At 44.6% G+C, this 21,847-nt stretch overlaps 1 protein-coding gene across 1 annotated transcript in view; it reads right to left on the bottom strand.

Moving 5' to 3' along the window:
- Positions 1 to 19,117, bottom strand: part of LOC126425137 (C-type mannose receptor 2-like) — a 105,193-nt gene extending 86,076 nt beyond the window's left edge. Inside the window, exon 1 of the mRNA XM_050088080.1 lies at positions 19,066 to 19,117. The gene's annotated coding sequence lies outside the window, so the exon portion shown is untranslated. The remainder of the gene's footprint in view (positions 1 to 19,065) is intronic.
- Positions 19,118 to 21,847: the final 2,730 nt, after the last annotated feature.

Here is a 21,847-nt window from a genome sequence, read left to right as displayed (position 1 = left end):
CCGCCAGGAAACTATTAAGATTCGCTGAAGCGAGTATTGCTTCTTTCTGCTTAAGAGGCGATGAAGCCATAGGGCGGCTTTGTGGAAAGGGGTGGTGCTGCAAGGAAATCTCTGCAGACTGGTCACCGATTGCGGCAAAGCTCGGTCGCCCAGAGCGTTTAATACATCTTTGGTGTATTTCAATGATGGAGACGAGAGGCGCTTCTACGAAGCACTGACGTAAGCGGTGGCGTCGACACGGGCTCGCAGTGGTTTTTCCTCGTTTACGGCTCCGCTGTGCGGGTATTCCCCCCGTCCGAAGTAAACCGCGGGTCTTTGGCAGTGGGAGACCAAGGCTTTACCGCAAACCGCTTCTGCTGACCGCTTAACGACAAAGAGCTACCGACACTAACGTTCTCCAGTGACTTTCTACATCTACATCTACATCCATACTCCGCAAGCCACCTGACGGTGTGTGGCGGAGGGTACCCTGAGTAACTCTATCGGTTCTCCCTTCTATTCCAGTCTCGTATTGTTCCATCAGAATTTCTAAAATCATTGGCGGAAGTGGCAACAAAACGACTATTCAAGTTGGTGTGTAGAATATATGAGTCTGGCGATATACCATCTGACTTTTGGAAAAGCATCATCCACACAATTCCGAAGACGGCAAGAGCTGACAAGTGCGAGAGTTATCGCACAATCGGCTTAACAGCTCATGCATCGAAGAATAATATACAGAAGAATGGAAAAGAAAAATGAGAATGCGCTAGGCGACGATCAGTTTGGCTGTAGGAAAAGTAAAGGGACGAGAGAGACAATTCTGACGTTACGGCTAATAATGGAAGCAAGGCTAAAGAAAAATCAAGACACTTTCATAGGATTTGTCGACCTGGAAAAAGCGTTCGACAGTATAAAATGGTGCAAGCTGTTCGAGATTCTGAAAAAAGTAGGGGTAAGCTATAGGGAGAGACGGTTCATATTCAATATGTACAACAACCAAGAGGGAATTACAAGAGTGAACGATGAAGAACGAAGTGCTCGTACTAAGAAGGATGTAAGACATGGCTGTAGCCTTTCGCCCCTACTCTTCAATCTGTACATCGAGGAAACAATGATGGAAATAAAAGAAAGGTTCAGGAGTGGAATTAAAATACAAGGTGAAAGGATATCAATGATACGATTCGCTGATGACATTGCTATCCTGAGTAAAAGTGAAGAAGAATTAAATGATCTGCTGAACGGAATGAACAGTCTAATGAGTACACAGTATGATTTGAGAGTAAACCGGAGAAAGACGAAGGTAATGAGAAGTAGTAAAAATGAGAACAGCGAGAAACTTAACATCAGGATTGATGGTCACGAAGCCAATGAAGTTAAGGAATTCTGCTACCTAGGCAGTAAAATAACCAATGACGGACGGAGCAAGGAGGACATCAAAAGCAGAATCGCTATGGCAAAAAAGGCATTTCTGGCCAAGAGAAGTCTACTAATATCAAATACTGGCCTTAACTTGAGGAAGAAATTTCTGAGGATGTACGTCTGGAGTACAGCATTGTATGGTAGTGAAACATGGACTGTGGGAAAACCGGAACAGAAGAGAATCGAAGCATTTGAGATGTGGTGCTATAGACGAATGTTGAAAATTAGGTGGACTGATAAGGTAAGGAATGATGAGGTTCTACGCAGAATCGGAGAGGAAAGGAATATGTGGAAAACACTGATAAGGAGAAGGGACAGAACGATAGGACATCTGCTAAGACATGAGGAAATTACTTCCATGGTACTAGAGGGAGCTGTAGAGGGCAAAAACTGTAGAGGAAGACAGAGATTGGAATACGTGAAGCAAATAATAGAGGAGGTAGGTTGCAAGTGCTACTCTGAGATGAAGAGGTTAGCACAGTAAAGGAATTCGTGGCGGGCCGCATCAAACCAGTCAGTAGACTGATGACCAAAAAAAAAATTGTTCGTGGAAAGGATTGTCGGTATGCTTCTGTGTGAGCTCTAATATCTCTAATTTTATCCTCATGGTCTCTTCGCGAGATATACTTAGGAGGGAGCAATATACTGCTTGACTCTTCGGTGAAGGTATGTTCTCGAAACTTTAACGAAAGCCCGTACCGACCTACTGAGCGTCTCTCCTGCAGAGTCTTCCACTGGAGTTTATCTATCATCTCCGTAACGCTTTCGCGATTACTAATTGATCCTGTAACGAAGCGCGCTGCTCTCCGTTGGATCTTCTCTATCTCTTCTATCAACCCTATCTGGTACGGATCCCACAGTGCTGAGCAGTATTGAAGCAGTGGGCGAACAAGCGTACTGTAACATACTTCCTTTGTTTTCGGATTGCGTTTACCTAGGATTCTTCCAATGAATCTCAGTCTGGCATCTGCTTTACCGACGATCAACTTTATATGATCATTCCAAATGGTTCAAATGGCTCAGAGCACTATGGGACTCAACTGCTAAGGTCATTAGTCCCCTAGAACTTAGAACTAGTTAAACCTAACTAACCTAAGGACATCACACACATCCATGCCCGAGGCAGGGTTCGAACCCGCGACCGTAGCGGTCTCGCGGTTCCAGACTGCAGCGCCAGATCCGCGCGGCCACTTCGGCCGGCTATGATCATTCCATTTTAAATCACTCCTAATGCGTACTCCCAGATAATTTATGGAATTAACTGCTTCCAGTTGCTGACCTGCTATTTTGTAGCTAAATGATAGGGGATCTATCTTTCTATGTATTCGCAGCACATTACACTTGTCTACATTGAGATTGAATTGCCATTCCCTGCACCATGCGTCAATTCGCTGCAGGTACTCCTGCATTTCAGTACAATTTTCCATCTCGATAAACCACAGCATCATCTGCAAAAAGCCTCAGTGAACTTCCGATGTCATCCACAAGGCCATTTATGTATATTGTGAATAGCAACGATTCTATGACACTCCCCTGTACTTCGGAAGACTTCTCTCCATTGAGAATGACATGCTGCGTTCTGTTATCTAGGAACTCTTCAATCCAATCACACAATTGGTCTGATAGTCCATATGCTCTTACTTTGTTCATTAAACGACTGTGGGGAACTGTATCGAACGCCTTGCGGAAGTCAAGAAACACGGCATATACCTGTGAACCCGTGTCTATGGCTCTCTGAGTCTCGTGGGCGAATAGCGCGAGCTGGGTTTCACACGAGCGTCTTTTTCGAAACCCATGCTGATTCCTACAGAGTAGATTTCTAGTCTCCAGAAAAGTCATTATACTCGAACATAATATGTGTTCCAAAATTCTACAACTGATCGACGTTAGAGATATAGGTCTATAGTTCTGCACATCTGTTCGACGTCCCTTCTTGAAAACGGGGATGACCTGTGCCCTTTTCCAATCCTTTGGAACGCTACACTCTTCTAGAGACCTACGGTACACCGATGCAAGAAGGGGGGCAAGTTCCTTTGCGTACTCTGTCTAAAATCGAACTGGTATCCCATCAGGTCCAGCGGCCTTTCCTCTTTTGTGCGATTTTAATTGTTTCTCTATCCCTCTGTCGTCTATTTCGATATCTACCATTTTGTCATCTGTGCGACAATCTAGAGAAGGAACTACAGTGCAGTCTTCCTCTGTGAAACAGCTTTGGAAAAAGACATTTAGTATTTCAGCCTTTAGTCCGTCATCCTCTGTCTCAGTACCATTTTGGTCACAGAGTGTCTGGACATTTTGTTTTGATCCACCTACCGCTTTGACATAAGACCAAAATTTCTTAGGATTTTCTGCCAAGTCAGTATATAGAACTTTACTTTCGAATTCATTGAACGCCTCTCGCATAGCCCTCCTCACACTACATTTCGCTTCGCGTAATTTTTGTTTGTCTGCAAGGCTTTTGCTATGTTTATGTTTGCTGTGAAGTTACCTTTGCTTCCGCAGCAGTTTTCTAACTCGGTTGTTGTACCATGGTGGCTCTTTTCCATCTCTTACGATCTTGCTTGGCACATACTCATCCAACGCATATTGTACGATGGTTTTGAACTTTGTCCACTGATCCTCAACACTATCTGTACTTGAGACAAAACTTTTGTGTTGAGCCGTCAGGTACTCTGTAATCTGCTTTTTGTCACTTTTGCTAAACAGAAAAATCTTCCTAGCTTTTTTAATATTTCTATTTACGGCTGAAATCATCGATGCACTAACTGCTTTATGATCGCTGATTCCCTGTTCTGCGTCAACTGTTTCAAATAGTTCGGGTCTGTTTGTCACCAGAAGGTCTAATATGTTATCGCCACGAGTCGGTTCTCTGTTTAACAACTCAAGGTAGTTTTCAGATAAAGCACTTAAAAAAATTGCACTGGATTCTTTGTCCCTGCCACCCGTTATCAACGTTTGAGTCTCCCAGTCTATATCCGGCAAATTAAAATCTCCACCCAGAACTATAACATGGTGGGGAAATCTACTCGAAATATTTTCCAAATTATCCTTCAGGTGCTCAGCCACAACAGCTGCTGAGCCAGGGGGCGTATAGAGACATCCAGTTACCATGTCTGAGCCTGCTTTAACCGTGACCTTCACCCAAATTATTTCACATTTCGTACTCTCAGTTTTGTGAATGCATGTAGTAACAACTCTGCGAACGGCAGTGTGCACTTTCAGTAATGTATAACATAAGATACCAGTTGTGCCCACAGACGAAGGTATCTACATCTGTATTATTACCCTGCAATTCACAATGAAGTGCCTGGCTGAGGGTTCATCGAACCACCCTCAAGCTATTTCTCTAACGTTCCACTCTCCATCAGCACGCAGGAAAAACGTGCGCAAAAATTTTTTCCGTGCGAGCTCTGATTTCTCTTATACTATTAAGATGATCATTTCTCCAGGTGTAGGTGGGACCCAACAAAATATTTTCACGCTCTGAAGACAAAGTTGGGAATTGATATTTCATCAGAAGGTTTACCGCAGCGAAGAACGCCTTCGTTTTAATGATTGACACCCCAATTCGTGCATCATATCCGTGGCACTCTCTAAAATTAGCGATAATACAAATGAGCTGCCCTTCTTTGAACTTTTACGATTCATCCGTCAATCCTATCTAATCCGGATCCCACATTGCGCAGCAATACTTCAGAAGAGGACGGACAAGCTTAGTGTAAGGTGTCTCCTTACTAGACCTGTTACATTTTCTAAGACAATATTTTACAAAAACAGACATAATGTCTTATGGGATAACAGCAATCAGTGATTTTATAATGTTACTTAAAATCCGTCTTGATTGCAAATTTTTTTATTATTCATATGACCGGTTTCGGTTCATTCAGAACCATCTTCAGATCTGTAAAAATAATGATACTAATTTACTATTTCACGGAAGCAAATCTTTTTCATCCTATCTAATCAACATCAAATGTACCAGAACGCACCTGATATTTCAGTTACAGGAGTAACCCGTCCAAATCCAGCAACTTTCACATGCTACGTCACATAAAATTGGTTGGCAGAGTGCACGTCATTTATATTAATTATAACACTGTTACCGACAGGTGGCGTCTGGTACATTTGTAACATTCCTTTTGCACATACTGTATTCAATAGATCTTCTTTTTTATATGTTAAAAATACTTAATTAAAATATGTAGATGTCAAGGTTAAAATCTGTACTTGTCAAAATTAAAAAACAGTAAAATTATCATTTTTATACGATCTAAAAAGCATAGAGCGATTTATATATCTATGGTGCTGGTGTGAACTTGTTTTCCTCTACGGTCTGCTTCCGTGGTTCCCGCCATTTCGGTGTTGTGCCGCGGTCCGCTCAGTCGTCTGATGTCCATCGCCGCGGGCAAGAGGGCCGCACAGGAGGGCCCCGTCAACGACGCCAGGCGTTGCACGCGTCTTCCGGCTTCTCCACCGCGCACCATCTCTCATCCCTCGGCCTGGATCTCCACACACAACAGTTGTCATCTTAGTAGGTCGTCATAAATGCTAAAATAGGCGTTATGATTGAATTCGCTTTGCTCGTTGAGGATTAAATCCGGATCTTTATTTTTGTGGGTGTATATTTCAATCTCTTCCAAAATGTTAAGAAACCGTCTCTTATGAGCTCTATGCAGGATGTCTAAATTGCATTCAATGTTCGTGACTGAGTGCTTTGTCGCAGCCATATGCGCCCCAAAAGCTGTTTTGCTTTGAGAGTAGGTGTGCTCCCTGAATCTGGTTTCAAAGTTTATTATACAAAGGAGATAAAAATGGTATCGAAGACTTAGCACAAAAAATGAGCTCTCAACACCCAAAAATTAGATTCACCATGAAATTTGAAGAAAACAACCGTATAGATTACTTAGATTTAACACTAATAAAGAAAGATGGGAAGCATGAATTTAGCATATTCAGAAAACCTACGTGAACAGATCTAGTTATCAATGAGCGCTCTTGTCACCCACCGCGATACAAATGGGCATATTTTACTTCGATGGTATACAGGCTACTAATATTGCCACTAAGCCAACAGGAAGTAGAAAAGGAGTTAAGTATTTTAAAACAAGTGGCCGTAGCGAACGGATATACGTGTAAGCAGGTGATGAATATTTATAGGAAGATAAAGAAGAGGCAAATGGAACAAATACAAGGAAGTCAAGTAGCAGTTAAGAGGAACAACAAGAAAAAATATATAGTTCTCACCTACAATGGAAGAATTACAGACAAAATAGAAAGATGCTTTCGTAAATCCGACGTTAAAATAGGATTCCGAACAAATAACACGTTAAAATTGAAGCTCCGGCATAGAATATGTAATAGTAGGAATAAATTTCAGGATTCAGGTGTATATAAGATCAAATGTAATGACTGCTGTAAACAATATATAGGGCAGACCGGTAGGAACTTTGAAACCAGATTCAGGGAGCACACCTACTCTCAAAACAAAACAGCTTTTGGGGCGCATATGGCTGCGACAGTCACGAACATTGAACACAATTTAGACATCCTGCATAGAGCTCATAAGGGACGGTTTCTTAACATTTTGGAAGAAATTGAAATATACACCCACAAAAATAAAGATCCGGATTTAATCCTCAACGAGCAAAGCGAATTCAATCATAACGCCTATTTTAGCATTTATGACGACCTACTAAGATGACAACTGTTGTGTGTGGAGATCCAGGCCGAGGGATGAGAGATGGTGCGCGGTGGAGAAGCCGGAAGACGCGTGCAACGCCTGGCGTCGTTGACGGGGCCCTCCTGTGCGGCCCTCTTGCCCGCGGCGATGGACATCAGACGACTGAGCGGACCGCGGCATAACACCGAAATGGCGGGAACCACGGAAGCACACCGTAGAAGAAAACAAGTTCACACCAGCACCATAGATATATAAATCGCTCTATGCTTTTTAGATCGTATAAAAATGATAATTTTACTGTTTTTTAATTTTGACAAGTACAGATTTTAACCTTGACATCTACATATTTTAATTAAGTATTTTTAATATATAAAAAAGAAGATCTATTGAATACAGTATGTGCAAAAGGAATGTAACAAATGTACCAGACGCCACCTGTCGGTAATAGTGTTATAATTAATATAAATGACGTGCACTCTGCCAACCAATTTTATATGACGTAGCATGTGAAAGTTGCTGGATTTGGACGGGTTACTCCTGTAACTGAAATATCAGGTACGTTCTGGTACATTTGATGTTGATTAGATAGGATGAAAAAGATTTGCTTCCGTGAAATAGTAAATTAGTATCATTATTTTTACAGATCTGAAGATGGTTCTGAATGAACCGAAACCGGTCATATGAATAATAAAAAAAATTTGCAATCAAGACGGATTTTAAGTAACATTCTAAGACAATATTCTACCAATAAATGGCTATCTTTGCTTCGCATTGGCCTCAACATTTTCTGTATGATCGTGCCAATTTAAGTTATTCGTCACTATAATCCCTAAGCATCTAGTTAAATTTGCAGCCTTTTGATTTGTGTGATTTATCGTGTAACCGAAATTTGGCGGATTCCTTTCAGTACTCATTTGGATGACTTTACACTTTTCATTATTTAGATTCAATTGCTACTTTTCTCACCGTACGGATATCTTGTCTAAATCATTTTGCAGCCGGCCGCTGTGGCCGAGCGGTTCTAGGCGCTTCCGTCCGGAACGCGCTGCTGCTAAGGTCGCAGGTTCGAATCCTGCCGCGGGCATGGACGTGCGTGATGTCCTTGGGTTAGTTGAGTTTAAGTAGTTCTAAGTCTAGGGGACTGATGACCTCAGATGTTAATTCCCATAGTGCTTACAACCATTTTTTTCATATTGCAAATCGTTTAGATCATCTGACGGAATTATAAGACGATAAATGACAACGTCATCTCCAAAGAAACGAAGGAGGCTGCTCAGATTGTCTCCTAAATCGATTATGTATGGCCTATAACACTTCCTTCCGAAATGCAAGACATAACTTCTGTTTCACTCGATAATTTACCACCAGTTCCTACGAGCTGTGACCTCTGTGACAGGAAATCACGAATCCAGTCGCATAAATGAGACTATATTTCATAAGCATGCAATTTGTTTACAATCGGCTCGTAAGGTACAGTGCCAATATCCTTCTGGAAATCTGGAAATACGGAATACATTTGAAATGCTAAGTCGGTAGCAGTTAACACTTCGCATGAATAAAGAGGTAGTTGTGATTCACAAGAACGATATTTTCTGAATCCGAGTTAGCTATTTCCCAATAAATAGTTTTCTTCGAGGTGATTCATAATATTCGATCACAGTATATTTCCCACAATACTACTGAAAATCGATGTTATTGATATGGGTTTGTAATTCAGCGGATTATTCCTGCTTTCTTTCTTTGGTATTGTTGTGACCTGTGCAGCAATACAGTACGAATCTTTCTACGAGCGAGCGGTTGTATATGATTGCTAAGTATGGAGCTATTATATAGGCATATTCTGAAAGGAACATGACTGATATACACACATCAAAAAAAGTTTTGCATCACCCCAGTTCCCAGAACTCCTGAAGATAGACGTTGACTGTGGATTTATCGCAGACACAGTCCCTTTGCTGTTCAGATGTGTCACTAAACCCGCCAAAAGGTGTAAACAACCAAGCATGAGCAGCGCGTATTAGACGGAGGGGGTCCGACAGCCGATCAGTTCCAGTCATTCCACCAGGAAGAAGGTACACGGCTCGTGTTGTCTGTAGTTCAACCATGTCTAGACTGTCAATACCGCGGTTCGATCGCGTCCGCATTGTTACTTCGTGCCAGAAGGGCTCTCTACAAGGGAAGTCTCGGAGTGTGGTGTTTTTCGGACATGGTAGAGATACAGGGAGACAGGAACTGTCGATGACATGCCTCGCTCAGTCCGCCCAACGGCTACTACTGCAGTGGATGACCGCTACCTACGGATTATGGCTCGGAGGAATCCTGACAGCAACGCCACCATGTTGAATAATGCTTTTCGTGCAGCCACAGGACGTCGTGTTACGACTCAAGCTGTGGCCACTAGGCTGCATGATGCGCAGCTTCACTCCCGACGTCCATGGTGATGTTCATCTTTGCAACCACGATAACATGTAGTGTGGTATAGATGGGCCCAACAACATGCCGAATGGACCACTCAGGACTGGCTCCACGTTCTCTTCACCGATGAGTTTCGCATATGCCTTCAACCAGACAATCGTCGGAGACGTGTTTGGAGGCAATCCGATCAGGCTGAACGCCTTAGACACACTGTGCAGCGAGTGCGGCAAGGTGGAGGTTTCGTGATGTTTAAGAGTAGCATTCTGTGGGGCTGACGTACGCCTCTGGTGGTCATGGAATTTCCGTAATGGCTGTACGATACGTGAATACCATCCTCCAACCATATCGGCAACATTTTGGCGAAGCATTCGTCTTCATGGACGACAATTCACGTCCCCATCGTGCAGGATAACGACATCGCTCGACTAGAGTGGCCAGCATGTACTCCAGACATGAAGCCTATCGAACATGCCTGGGATAGATTGAAGAGGACTGTTTATGGACGACGTGACACACCAACCACTCTGAGGGATCTACGCCGAATCGCCGTTGAGGAGTGGGACAATCTGGAGCAATAGTGCCTTGACGAACATATGGATAGTATGCCACGACGAATATAGGTATGCATCAATGCAAGAGGACATGCTACTGGGTATTAGAGGTACCGGTGTGTACAGTTGGGTTGTTTGGGGAAAGAGACCAAACAGCGAGGTCATCGGTCTCATCGGATTAGGGAAGGACGGGGAAGGAAGTCGGCCGTGCCCTTTCGAAGGAACCATCCCGGCATTTGCCTGGAGCGATTTAGGGAAATCACGGAAAACCTAAATCAGGATGGCCGGACGCGGGATTGAACCGTCGTCCTCCCGCGGTGTGTACAGCAATCTGGGCAGCCACCTTTGAAGGTCTCACTGTATGGTGGCACAACGTGCAATGTGTGGTTTTCATGAGCGATAAAAAGCGCGGAAATGATGTTTATGTTGATCTCTATTGTTGTGTCTAGGCAAGACAGCCTAGACACAATGAGAGGAAGCCGAAAGGCACGCGCTTAAACTCACGCAGGCTGGCGTGAGGTCTGAAACAGGATACGTAATGAATGCTATAAAGAAAAGTACGTAGCTTCTGGAATACTTAACTTTAATCCATAATTGTAGAACATCGCTCTTGATGATACAGAAGTATAATAGCAATATAACAAAGGATAACGGCGCCTTGCTAGGTCGTAGCAATTGACTTAGCTGAAGGCTATGCTAACTATCTTCTCGGCAAATGAGAGCGTATTTGTCAGTGTGGCGTCGCTAGCAAAGTCGGCTGTACAACTGGGGCGAGTGCTAGTACGTCTCTCTAGACCTGCCGTGTGGTGGCGCTCGGTCTGCTATCACTGACAGTGGCGACACGCGGGTCCGGCGTATACTAATGGACCGCGGCCGATTTAAAGTGCTACCACCTAGCAAGTGTGGTGTCTGGCGGTGACACCACATCTATTCCAATTTTCTGTACAGGTTACGGAACTCTCGCAATCGAGGTGATGCAAAACTTGTTTTGATGTGTGTAGAATAGTGCTTCGAAGGAATGACTCTTGCACTCCGTGATGTGTGTCCACATCGTATAACTATATTGAGGTGCTGCGCAGAATTCCAAAGAGGAAATTTCACTCTGGAGGACGCTGAGAGGACGAGAAGGCCACGATCGTCAGTTACAGAGGAAAACATTATTGCTGTGAGAAAAATACTAGTCGAAGACAGTCGAGTGATCTATAAGCAGACAGAGGATACCTTAGGGCTAAATGCACCAGCAATTCGATTCTCCATATTCATTTGCAACTAAAGAAACTTTGCCGCCCGGGATTAGCCGAGCGGTCTGCGGCGCTGCAGTCATGAACTGTGCGGCTGGTCCCGGCGGCGGTTCGAGTCCTCCCTCGGGCATGGGTGTGTGTGTTTGTTCTTAGGATAATTTAAGTTAAGTAGTGTGTGAGCTTAGGGACTGATGACCTTTGCAGTTAAGTCTCATAATATTAAAAAAAAAAAAAAAAAATCTTTGCTGTCTCTGGGTGCTGCATAGACTGACGGAAAAGCAGATGACACGGTGTTGCATTGTCATGCTGGTAGACGCTATCACGGCTATGAGAAACAAACTGCATGATGTGGTCCCCAAGGGTAGATGCATGCTTGTGTTGGTCCATTCTGCTTTCCAGGGAATGCCACGGAAACATTTCCCAGACCATGACTCTCCCTACCTCTACATCTCCGTGATTACTGTGCTATTCGCAGTAAAGTGCTTGGCAGAGGGTTCAATGAACCACCTTCAAGCTGTCTAAATGGCTCTGAGCACTATGGGACTGAGTTCATCAGTCGCCTAGAACTTAGAACTACTTAAACCTAACTAACCTAAGGACATCACACACATCCATGCAGGAGGCAGGATTCGAACCTGCGACCGTAGCGGTCGCGCGGTTCCAGACTGTAGCGCCTAGAACCGCTCGGTCACCCCCGGCCGGCTTCAAGCTGTCTCTCTACCGTTCAACTCTGCAATGGCGCGCAGGAAAAGGCACTTAAATTTTTCTGTGCGAGCCCTGATTTCTCTTCTTTTATCTTGATGAGCATTTCTCCCTATGTAGGTGGGTGCCAACTGAATGTTTTCGCAACCGGAGGAGAAAACTGGTGACTGAATTTTTATGAGAAGATCCCGTCGCAACGAAAAACACCTTTGTTTTAATGATTGCCACTCCAATTCAAGTACCATGTCTGTAGCACTGTCTCCCCTATTCCGCGATAGTACAAAACGAGCCGCCCTTTTTTGAACTTCCTCGATGTCATCCGTCAGTCCCACCTGACACGGATCCCACACCGCACGGCAGTACTCCAGAACAGGTCGAACAAGTGTGGTATAAACAGTCTTATTAGTAGACCTGTTGCACCTTCTAAGTGTTCTGCCAATGAATCGCAGTCTTTGGTTTGCTCTACCCACAATTTCATCTATGTGATCGCTCCAATTTAGGTTATGTGTAATTGTAACTCCTAAGTATTTAGCTTAATTTACAACCTTCAGATTTGTGTGACTTATCGCGTAATCGAAACGTAGCGGATTTCTTTTAGTAGTCATGTGAATAACTTCACACTTTTTCTTTATTCAGGGTCAACTACATCTTTTAGCACGATACGGATATCTTATCTAAATCACTTTGCAATTCCTTTTTGCCATCTGTTGACTTTACAAGACGGTAAACGACAGTATCATTTGCAAACAGTCTAGGAGGAATACTCAGATTGTCTCCTATGTCGTTAATATAGATGAGGAACAATAGAGGGCTTACAACACTTCCTTGGGGAACGCCGGATATTACTTCAGTTTTACTCGATGACTTTCCGTTTATTACTATGAACAACTAGGGCGATATTCCATAGGCACGCAGTTTGGTTAGAAGACGGTTGTGAGGAACGATGTCGAAAGCCTTCTGTAAATCTAAAAATATGGAATCAGTTTTACATCCCCTGTCGATAGCACTCATTACTTCGTGAGTATAAAGAGCTAGTTGTGTTTCACAAGCACGATGTTTTCTGAATCCGTGCTGACTATGTGTCAATAAATCGTTTTCTTCTAGGTAATTCATAATGTTCCAAAACCCTAATGCAAATCGACGTTAGTGATATGGGCCTGTAATTCAGCGGATTACTCCTATTTCCCTTTTCGGGTATTGGTGTGACTTGAGCAATTTTCCAGTCTTTAGGTACGGATCTTTCTGTGAGCGAGTGGTTGTATGTAATGGCTAAATATTGAGCTATTTTATCATCATACTCTGAGAGTAATATGACTGGTATACAATCTGGACCGGAGGCCTTGCCTTTATTAAGTGATTGAAGCTGCTTTGCTACACCGAGGATATCTCAAGAATGGTTCAAATGGCTCTGAGCACCATGGGACTTAACATCTATGGTCATCAGTCCCCTAGAACTTAGAACTACTTACACCTAACTAACCTAAAGATATCACACAACACCCAGTCATCACGAGGCAGAGAAAATCCCTGACCCCGCCGGGAATCGAACCCGGGAACCCGGGCGTGGGAAGCGAGAACGCTACCGCACTACCACGAGCTGCGGACCCGAGGATATCTACTTCTATTTTTCTCATCTTGGCAGTTGTTCTTGACTGGAATTCAGGAATATTTACTCCGTCTTCTTTGACGGAGTAGTTTCGGATAACCGTGTTTAATAAACCTGCTTTAGTGGCACTGTCATCAGACGTTATCGCGCAGTGAAGGAATTGATTGTGTCTTGCCACTGGCGTGCTTTATGTATAACCAGAATCTCTTTGGGTTTTCTGCCAGATTCCGAGACATAGTTTCGGTGTGGAAATTATTAAAAACATCTCGCACTGAAGTACGCGCTATATTTTGAACATCTGCAAAACTTTGCCAATCTTGGGGATTTTGCGTTCTTTTAAATTTGGCATGCTTTTGTCGTTGCTTCTGCAACAGCGACCTGACCCGTTTTGTGTACGAGGATCAGTATCATCACTTATTAATTTATGTGGTATATACATTCCTGGAAATTGAAATAAGAACACCGTGAATTCATTGTCCCAGGAAGGGGAAACTTTATTGACACATTCCTGGGGTCAGATACATCACATGATCACACTGACAGAACCACAGGCACATAGACACAGGCAACAGAGCATGCACAATGTCGGCACTAGTACAGTGTATATCCACCTTTCGCAGCAATGCAGGCTGCTATTCTCCCATGGAGACGAGCGTAGAGATGCTGGATGTAGTCCTGTGGAACGGCTTGCCATGCCATTTCCACCTGGCGCCTCAGTTGGACCAGCGTTCGTGCTGGACGTGCAGACCGCGTGAGACGACGCTTCATCCAGTCCCAAACATGCTCAGTGGGGGACAGATCCGGAGATCTTGCTGGCCAGGGTAGTTGACTTACACCTTCTAGAGCACGTTGGGTGGCACGGGATACATGCGGACGTGCATTGTCCTGTTGGAACAGCAAGTTCCCTTGCCGGTCTAGGAATGGTAGAACGATGGGTTCGATGACGGTTTGGATGTACCGTGCACTATTCAGTGTCCCCTCGACGATCACCAGTGGTGTACGGCCAGTGTAGGAGATCGCTCCCCACACCATGATGCCGGGTGTTGGCCCTGTGTGCCTCGGTCGTATGCAGTCCTGATTGTGGCGCTCACCTGCACGGCGCCAAACACGCATACGACCATCATTGGCACCAAGGCAGAAGCGACTCTCATCGCTGAAGACGACACGTCGCCATTCGTCCCTCCATTCACGCCTGTCGCGACACCTCTGGAGGCGGACTGCACGATGTTGGGGCGTGAGCGGAAGACGGCCTAACGGTGTGCGGGACCGTAGCCAAGCTTCATGGAGACGGTTGCGAATGGTCCTCGCCGATACCCCAGGAGCAACAGTGTCCCTAATTTGCTGGGAAGTGGCGGTGCGGTCCCCTACGGCACTGCGTAGGATCCTACGGTCTTGGCGTGCATCCGTGCGTCGCTGCGGTCCGGTCCCAGGTCGACGGGCACGTGCACCTTCCGCCGACCACTGGCGACAACATCGATGTACTGTGGAGACCTCACGACCCACGTGTTGAGCAATTCGGCGGTACGTCCACCCGGCCTCCCGCATGCCCACTATACGCCCTCGCTCAAAGTCCGTCAACTGCACATACGGTTCACGTCCACGCTGTCGCGGCATGCTACCAGTGTTAAAGACTGCGATGGAGCTCCGTATGCCACGGCAAACTGGCTGACACTGACGGCAGCGGTGCACAAATGCTGCGCAGCTAGCGCCATTCGACGGCCAACACCGCGGTTCCTGGTGTGTCCGCTGTGCCGTGCGTGTGATCATTGCTTGTACAGCCCTCTCGCAGTGTCCGGAGCAAGTATGGTGGGTCTGACACACCGGTGTCGATGTGTTCTTTTTTCCATTTCCAGGAGTGTATCTCTCAGTTGCTGTCGATGCTATCTGTTTAAAATCATTCCACAATTTTGTTACGCTTACGTGATCAGATCGGAAGGAGCGGAGACTGTCTCTTAAAAAGGCGTCAAGAGCATTTTATCAGCTTTTTGAAACGCTTCCGATGAGTGTTGCAGGGTGTTTGCATTCAGACGTTTCACGCCGTACGCGCTAATGGACATCTGATCGATGGAGCATAAAACGTGATTCAGCTGAAAAGGCCGCCCGCCACCTCTCGATGGTCCGCCCCGAGAGCTGAGTGGAACCGCCACAGTAGCTCAGCGTGTTCGGCCAGAGGGTTAGCTGCCCTCTGTAACGAAAAAAAAAAAAAAAACCTGAGTTAATCGATCAACAACGGACTTAAACGGATGTCGTACGACGTCCGCACCGAGCAGATGCAACGACCAAAGCGAACAAAATGAGATGTAAAAAAAAGTGGTCAGCGTGACGGATAGCCGCCCTACGGGCCCGGGTTCGATTCCCGGCTGGGTCGGAGATTTTTTCCGCTCAGGGCATGGGTGTTGTGCTGTCTTCATCATCATTTCATTCCCATCCGGCACGCAGGTCGCCCAATGTGGCGTCGAATGTAATAAGACCTGCACCAAGGCGGCCGGATCTACCCCGCAAGGGGCCTCTCGGCCAACGATGCCAAACGGTCATTTCCATTTATGTCTCGGTGGTCGTCCATTTGCCGTACTGGCGTGCAAATTCCAGCCCTCATCGCCAGTGAACAGCAGTCAGCAGGAGTGCATGAGCCGGATGCCTGGTGCGGAGTCGTATGCAGCGTAACATTCGCTTAACAGTTGTTTGTAGCCCCTTGGTTCATATGGGTGGACAGTTGCTCAACAGTTGCACGTTTCTTTGCCTGTACACATTTCCGACACGCTCTACATACCCTCTGTCTCTAGCGTTGCCACCTGCAGTCTGTGAGTGGTTATTGCACGTTGATGTCGAACATAGGTATTGGTCCCATTGATATGACTGGACAGTGTAGAAACTATTGGAAACTAAAACAAATTTCCTTTTTCGAGACAGGTAACACTGTTAATACATTAAAGAAACTCAGTTCACTTGCAACTACGAAATTTTCCAATGAAGCAGACCTTCAGTTTCACAGTGCAAGATGGTGCAGCGTGCTGTTCAGAAGAGATCTGCCACCCCCTCGTACTCTTATAGATTTATGGACAGTCCTCCCGTCCAGCACTACTTCAGATATTAGTCGAGTCCATGCACGTCGTGTTGCGCCACTTTTGCGTGTTTGCGGGGGCCGTACACGATATTAGGCAGGTGTACCAGTTTCTTTGGCTCCTCAGTGTATATTAAATAATACACAAGCTTCGACGTGTAATTTCATGCGTTTTATGCATACATATCTAGTGAGGACCCACTAGATGAGTTTCTCCAGTGTCTACACAACGGATATTTTTTTCAGCACTGAAAAACACAGTTAAGCTTCTTGTGTATCTTCAAGTAATGCACTTAAACTGCTACGATGACGGCTTTTAACTGGCTTTTACGTACTTCCCACTCTTATCATTTACATGTCATCAGCCTTCAAGCGCGTAACAAAGTCTTTGTGAAGAACTGCAGAACAGAAATTTTTGGGTTATGAGGCGGCTTTAACGGGGAGAGAACGGAATTTTCTTTATTCGCACACATTTGCATTTATTTATCATCTCTTCCAAATCACGATCTGAGTTCAGTGACGCACTGCTCAAATAATCAGTTTGCGCACTGTACAGACGAGTACGTGGCACTTCTGTTGTACAGTCACAGTTCACTTCTCCAGCGTTTGTTAGTTGCCGCAGAGATGGTGGTTATCGCTGAAACAACCGGTTTTCCGATATATCACTTTTTTCCACCGCAGATTAACATTACTGTTAAAACCGCTCAAAGTACTGATTTCTGAAATAACCGATTATCGGTTTTTTATTCTTATTAACTTTTGTAATCAACGTAGAAATCGAAGAACGGCTGAAAAATTTTAGCTCAGCTACAAGACACATATATTAATTAAATTAAATAGGAACGTAAAAGAAAACTTAGTGCCTCCACCGTACGCCGCTTTCCTCGAGAAGCGATAAGTGGTCGACTATCACAAAAGAAAAACCGTATTCTTCAACTGATTCTATTTTTTTAAACTGTCCTAAAAATCATCTTGTAATCGGTTATCAAGTCACTATTTGGGCATTATGAATAGTCAGTGCTAAAGGATGAATACTGAGGTTGAAGATCTCTATTTTTCGTGTTAATTTGTCCATATCAAGGACTGTAACCAAATAAAGGCACACTATGTAGACACAGACAGCAGATCAGCTACTTTCTATTTTTATTGTCTACCGCGAATGAATTGTTGTTAAGTCTTAAATTTATTACTGTTACCATAATTTCCTTCCACTGATATTATTTCATATAAATGGCAGACAAATCATTAATGCTTTAAAGCAAATGAAGGATTGTACTTCACCGGTACCTCTCTTCCTAAAAATACGAGATATCCAGACTAGGCTTGGTGTCGTTCTGCGGTATAACGGATGCCCGGCGACGACAGCGAGAAAGTATCGTATAGATCCAGGTGGGCGCAAATCTTGCACATGGCACGTACACGCAAACCTTAAGCCACTTCACAAGGGAACAGGAACATTGTTTCAGCAACACCGTAGCAATTCTTACGCCATCCATTAACTGTTTTTTTCTGTCGGCATTGCTATTAAAATATCACATCGCTTTTCCCCATTTTCTATAACAAAGCAATTTTTCAAACTAGTGCATATTTTACGAATAAAAGTTACTCCTTTGTTAAAAAAGGTTCATTTAGAAACGAGAGATTTCTATAACAAAGCAATTTTTCAAACTAGTGCATATTTTACGAATAAAAGTTACTCCTTTGTTAAAAAAGGTTCATTTAGAAACGAAAGATTTTAGCACTGCTGCTATAGCTAACTGATATATCGGTTTTTTAGTCAGTTATTAGTAAAAAATAAAAAAAGCTCTTATAACTGGGAATAAATAAGTACCAAAAAATACCCTTTTTCAGAACTAAAACAGCGATTTCCGTTCTAACCGTTCGGTTTTTCCCATCCCTGAGTTGTTACTTATGACTAGTCACAGTGTAACAACAACGGTGCTGAATAAATAATGGAAATGTCGTGTGGCTAGGGCCTCCCGTCGGGTAGACCGTTCGCCTGGGGCAGGTCTTTCGATTTGACGCCACTTCGGCGACCTGCGCGTCGATGGGGATGAAATGATGATGATTAGGACAACACAACACCCAGTCCCTGAGCGGAGAAAATTTCCGACCCAGCCGGGAATCGAACCCGGGCCCTTAGGATTGACAGTCTGTCACGCTGACCACTCAGCTACCGGGGCGGACGGTGCTGAATAACAGAAGGAACATTTTTGACGGTGGTGGAGCGCGGAGGGTTACAAGTTTTAAATCCGTAGGACGTTATTTGATACAGTGACAAATCGCATCTAAGAATACCAGTTACGGCAAAGTAGCATTCTCAGTAATCATCGATATCGGGAAGTCAGAGTTCAGCCACCCCTGCAACAGTGCGCTGTAGGCAGCTGCGGCGGCGGTCTTGTACTCACGTGCCAGCTCGCCCGCACTCCACCTGCGACTGATGTGCAACTCCTCTAGGCCGAACCGTACTGACGCACTCACATTACCCCCACCACCGAGTTTATCCCGTCCCTGTCCCTTCCGCAAGCGTCTAGGAAGTACCACGGTTCAGCGAAATTCTTATTCCCAACCGGTTCTGGTACGGCAGTTAAAAAAAAGAGAAAGATAGACCTTGCTGACCTTGTTGCCTCTCAACGGTCACCGGCGCCTGCTCCGGCAGAGCGCGTCTTGAGGCCAAGGTCTTATCAGGTCACAGTTTCTAACGGCCTTACAAAAGATGGCTAGGTGTCACGAAACCACTGTGGTAATAAAATTTATATAATCTGCAAGGGTGCTACAGGGGGAATGCTCGATAGCATGGCAGGAACGATCATTCGCAGTAAAACCGTCTAGGCTCTAAGATGGATATCCTAAGAGCTATGAGTGCTACTTCATCTTCGATACTGTGAAACATTTCTCTTCTACTGCATTCTCTTTGCTTTCCATATTTTGGGAGAAGGTGGTATGGACCAAAACAAGCCATAATTGTCTAATAAACATGGTCTCTACAAAAGCCGTTCGTTAAGTAGTGCATCACATCTTTTTTCTCGGCCTGTTCCAGTTGTAAAAATGCGTAATTTGTTGTGGGATATCGTGTAATATTCCCACTTCAGCCTGTACAATTTCACGAAGTTTCCACAGGTGACAGTGCTATGGCGTCTGTAACGGAGGTGTGTTCTAAGCAGAGAGCTGTCACTTAGTTTCTTTTGTCTTAAACAGCATCGCAGATATTCATAGGCGCTCGCAGAGTGTCTATGGTGATCTGGTAGTGAACAAAAAGCACGGCGAGACTTTGGGCGAGGCGTCTGTCATCATACCAACAAAGTCCCGGGAACCTGCCCCATCGCCAGCATGCCAATGGGCTGCACTTAGATCCAGTGTTGGAATGTGTGGACACACTCATTCTAGGTGATCGACGGATCACAATCAAACGGTTCACTGCACAACTGGACATCTCTGTTGGTAATACTGACACACTGGTCCACAAGTTGGCGTACTCAAAGGAGTGTGTATGCTGCGTTCTTCGTCGCCTAACAGAAGACCGTCAAGAGCAACGAATGACCATTTGTGTGGATTTTGAGTACGAAACAAGAATCCATCACTTCAAACTGTAAACAAAACGGCAATCCATGGAGTGACGTCACACCATCTCTCCTCCGAAGAAAATGTTCAAAGCCGCACCCTCAGCCGATAAAGTTGTGGCGACGACACTGAAGGGGCTATTCTGATGTCCTCGCTCATGGTGCTACGATCAACTATGAAGTGCGATGTGCTGTCCTCAGGAAGTTGTAGAAACGACTACAGTGTGTTTGTCGCCACAAAAAGGTAAACGAGCTTCTGCTCCATGACAACGCATGGTCTCATACAAGTGTGCACACCCGAGAGGAGCTCGTAAAACTTCATTGGGCTGTTCTTGCTCATCCGCCCTACAGCCCGGATCTCGCACCTTCAGACTTCCATCTGTATGGCCCAATGAGGGTTGCACTACGCAGGGTGCAATACGTGGATGATGGCAGTTTACTGGTGCGGCAAGATGTTGTCTCCGACTTCGACGACTAGACTGGTACCTTGGGGGGATACTGGCTGTCGCACTGGATGGAGATAATGTTGAAAAATAGGCTTTTGTAGCCAAAAGAGTGGGGAATAATGTGGTGTATTCGAATCCCGAATAAAACCAACAAGCTTTCAGAAGAAAATGCGTTGAATTACTTACTGAATGCTCCTCGTAAAACGTGGGACTTAAGAGCTATGAGCACTTATTCAGTAGAAGAGATTTTTTTCACAGTTATGGAGATGAAGAAATATTCGTTGCCCTTGGGGTATGCACATTAGAGCCAGTGTTAAATGGACTTTTTTGCTTCGAATGATCGTTTCTGTCATATCCATGGATATTAACCATTCCTGCTGTGACGACCCGTATTGCAAAGAGTCTAACACTGTTCACGCTGCACGATCCGTGGGCCATCAAAAATCTGATCTTCTGTCTCGCGTCATTATTGACAAATTTAAAACATTGCCATGAAGTACTCATTAAGAGGTATAATTTTATGTTAAAAGTTTAACACAGTAAGGCAAGTATTGCAGTTAGAAACTATGTATACGATGTGAGGCTGCTAAGACATTCAGAATTAATAAATATGTTGGAGCGTGGTTTTAGCCAATTTATAGCGGACAATATGGCGAAATTCCTGGCGTCTTCAAGTAAATGGTATTGTTTACAGTCGCCGAGTCACGACACTGACTCCCTTTTTTTCCCTCTATAATGGATCTACTGTATATACTTTTTCTATGACTTTTGCAAGAAGGCTCTAAGATAACTCCAAGGACATAACATGTATACGTCTTGATCTAATAGCATCAAGTTAACAGCGCCGCAAACCAGTGTCCCGTCTTTTGGAGAAGAGTTTCCACAAAAAGTCTGCCCCACGAGGCAAAACCTTAGGAATCGTTCTTGTATTTACCTTTGCATTTGAAGCCGATGTCTGTGTTCTGGTGTTGTGATAATCAGATAACTTGTTCGTAAAGCTATTGAGACATTTGCAGTGCATACGATAGTCGAATATGTGAATATTCCTTACGGCGGATGTATCCAAACTTCTAGAACAGGGGTGCGGTTGTCCAGACCGTGCGCAATATTCACGATCTGCCTTTACAACCATTATAAACAAAGATCTAGAAACTGGAAATGTGGGGAATAAAATACGCCGACGA

This window comes from Schistocerca serialis, chromosome 10, assembly GCF_023864345.2.
Source record: "Schistocerca serialis cubense isolate TAMUIC-IGC-003099 chromosome 10, iqSchSeri2.2, whole genome shotgun sequence".
In the NCBI taxonomy this organism is placed as follows: Eukaryota; Metazoa; Arthropoda; class Insecta; order Orthoptera; family Acrididae; genus Schistocerca; species Schistocerca serialis.
Note: the sequence above shows the minus strand (reverse complement) of the source record. Positions and strands in the feature narration are given on the sequence as shown.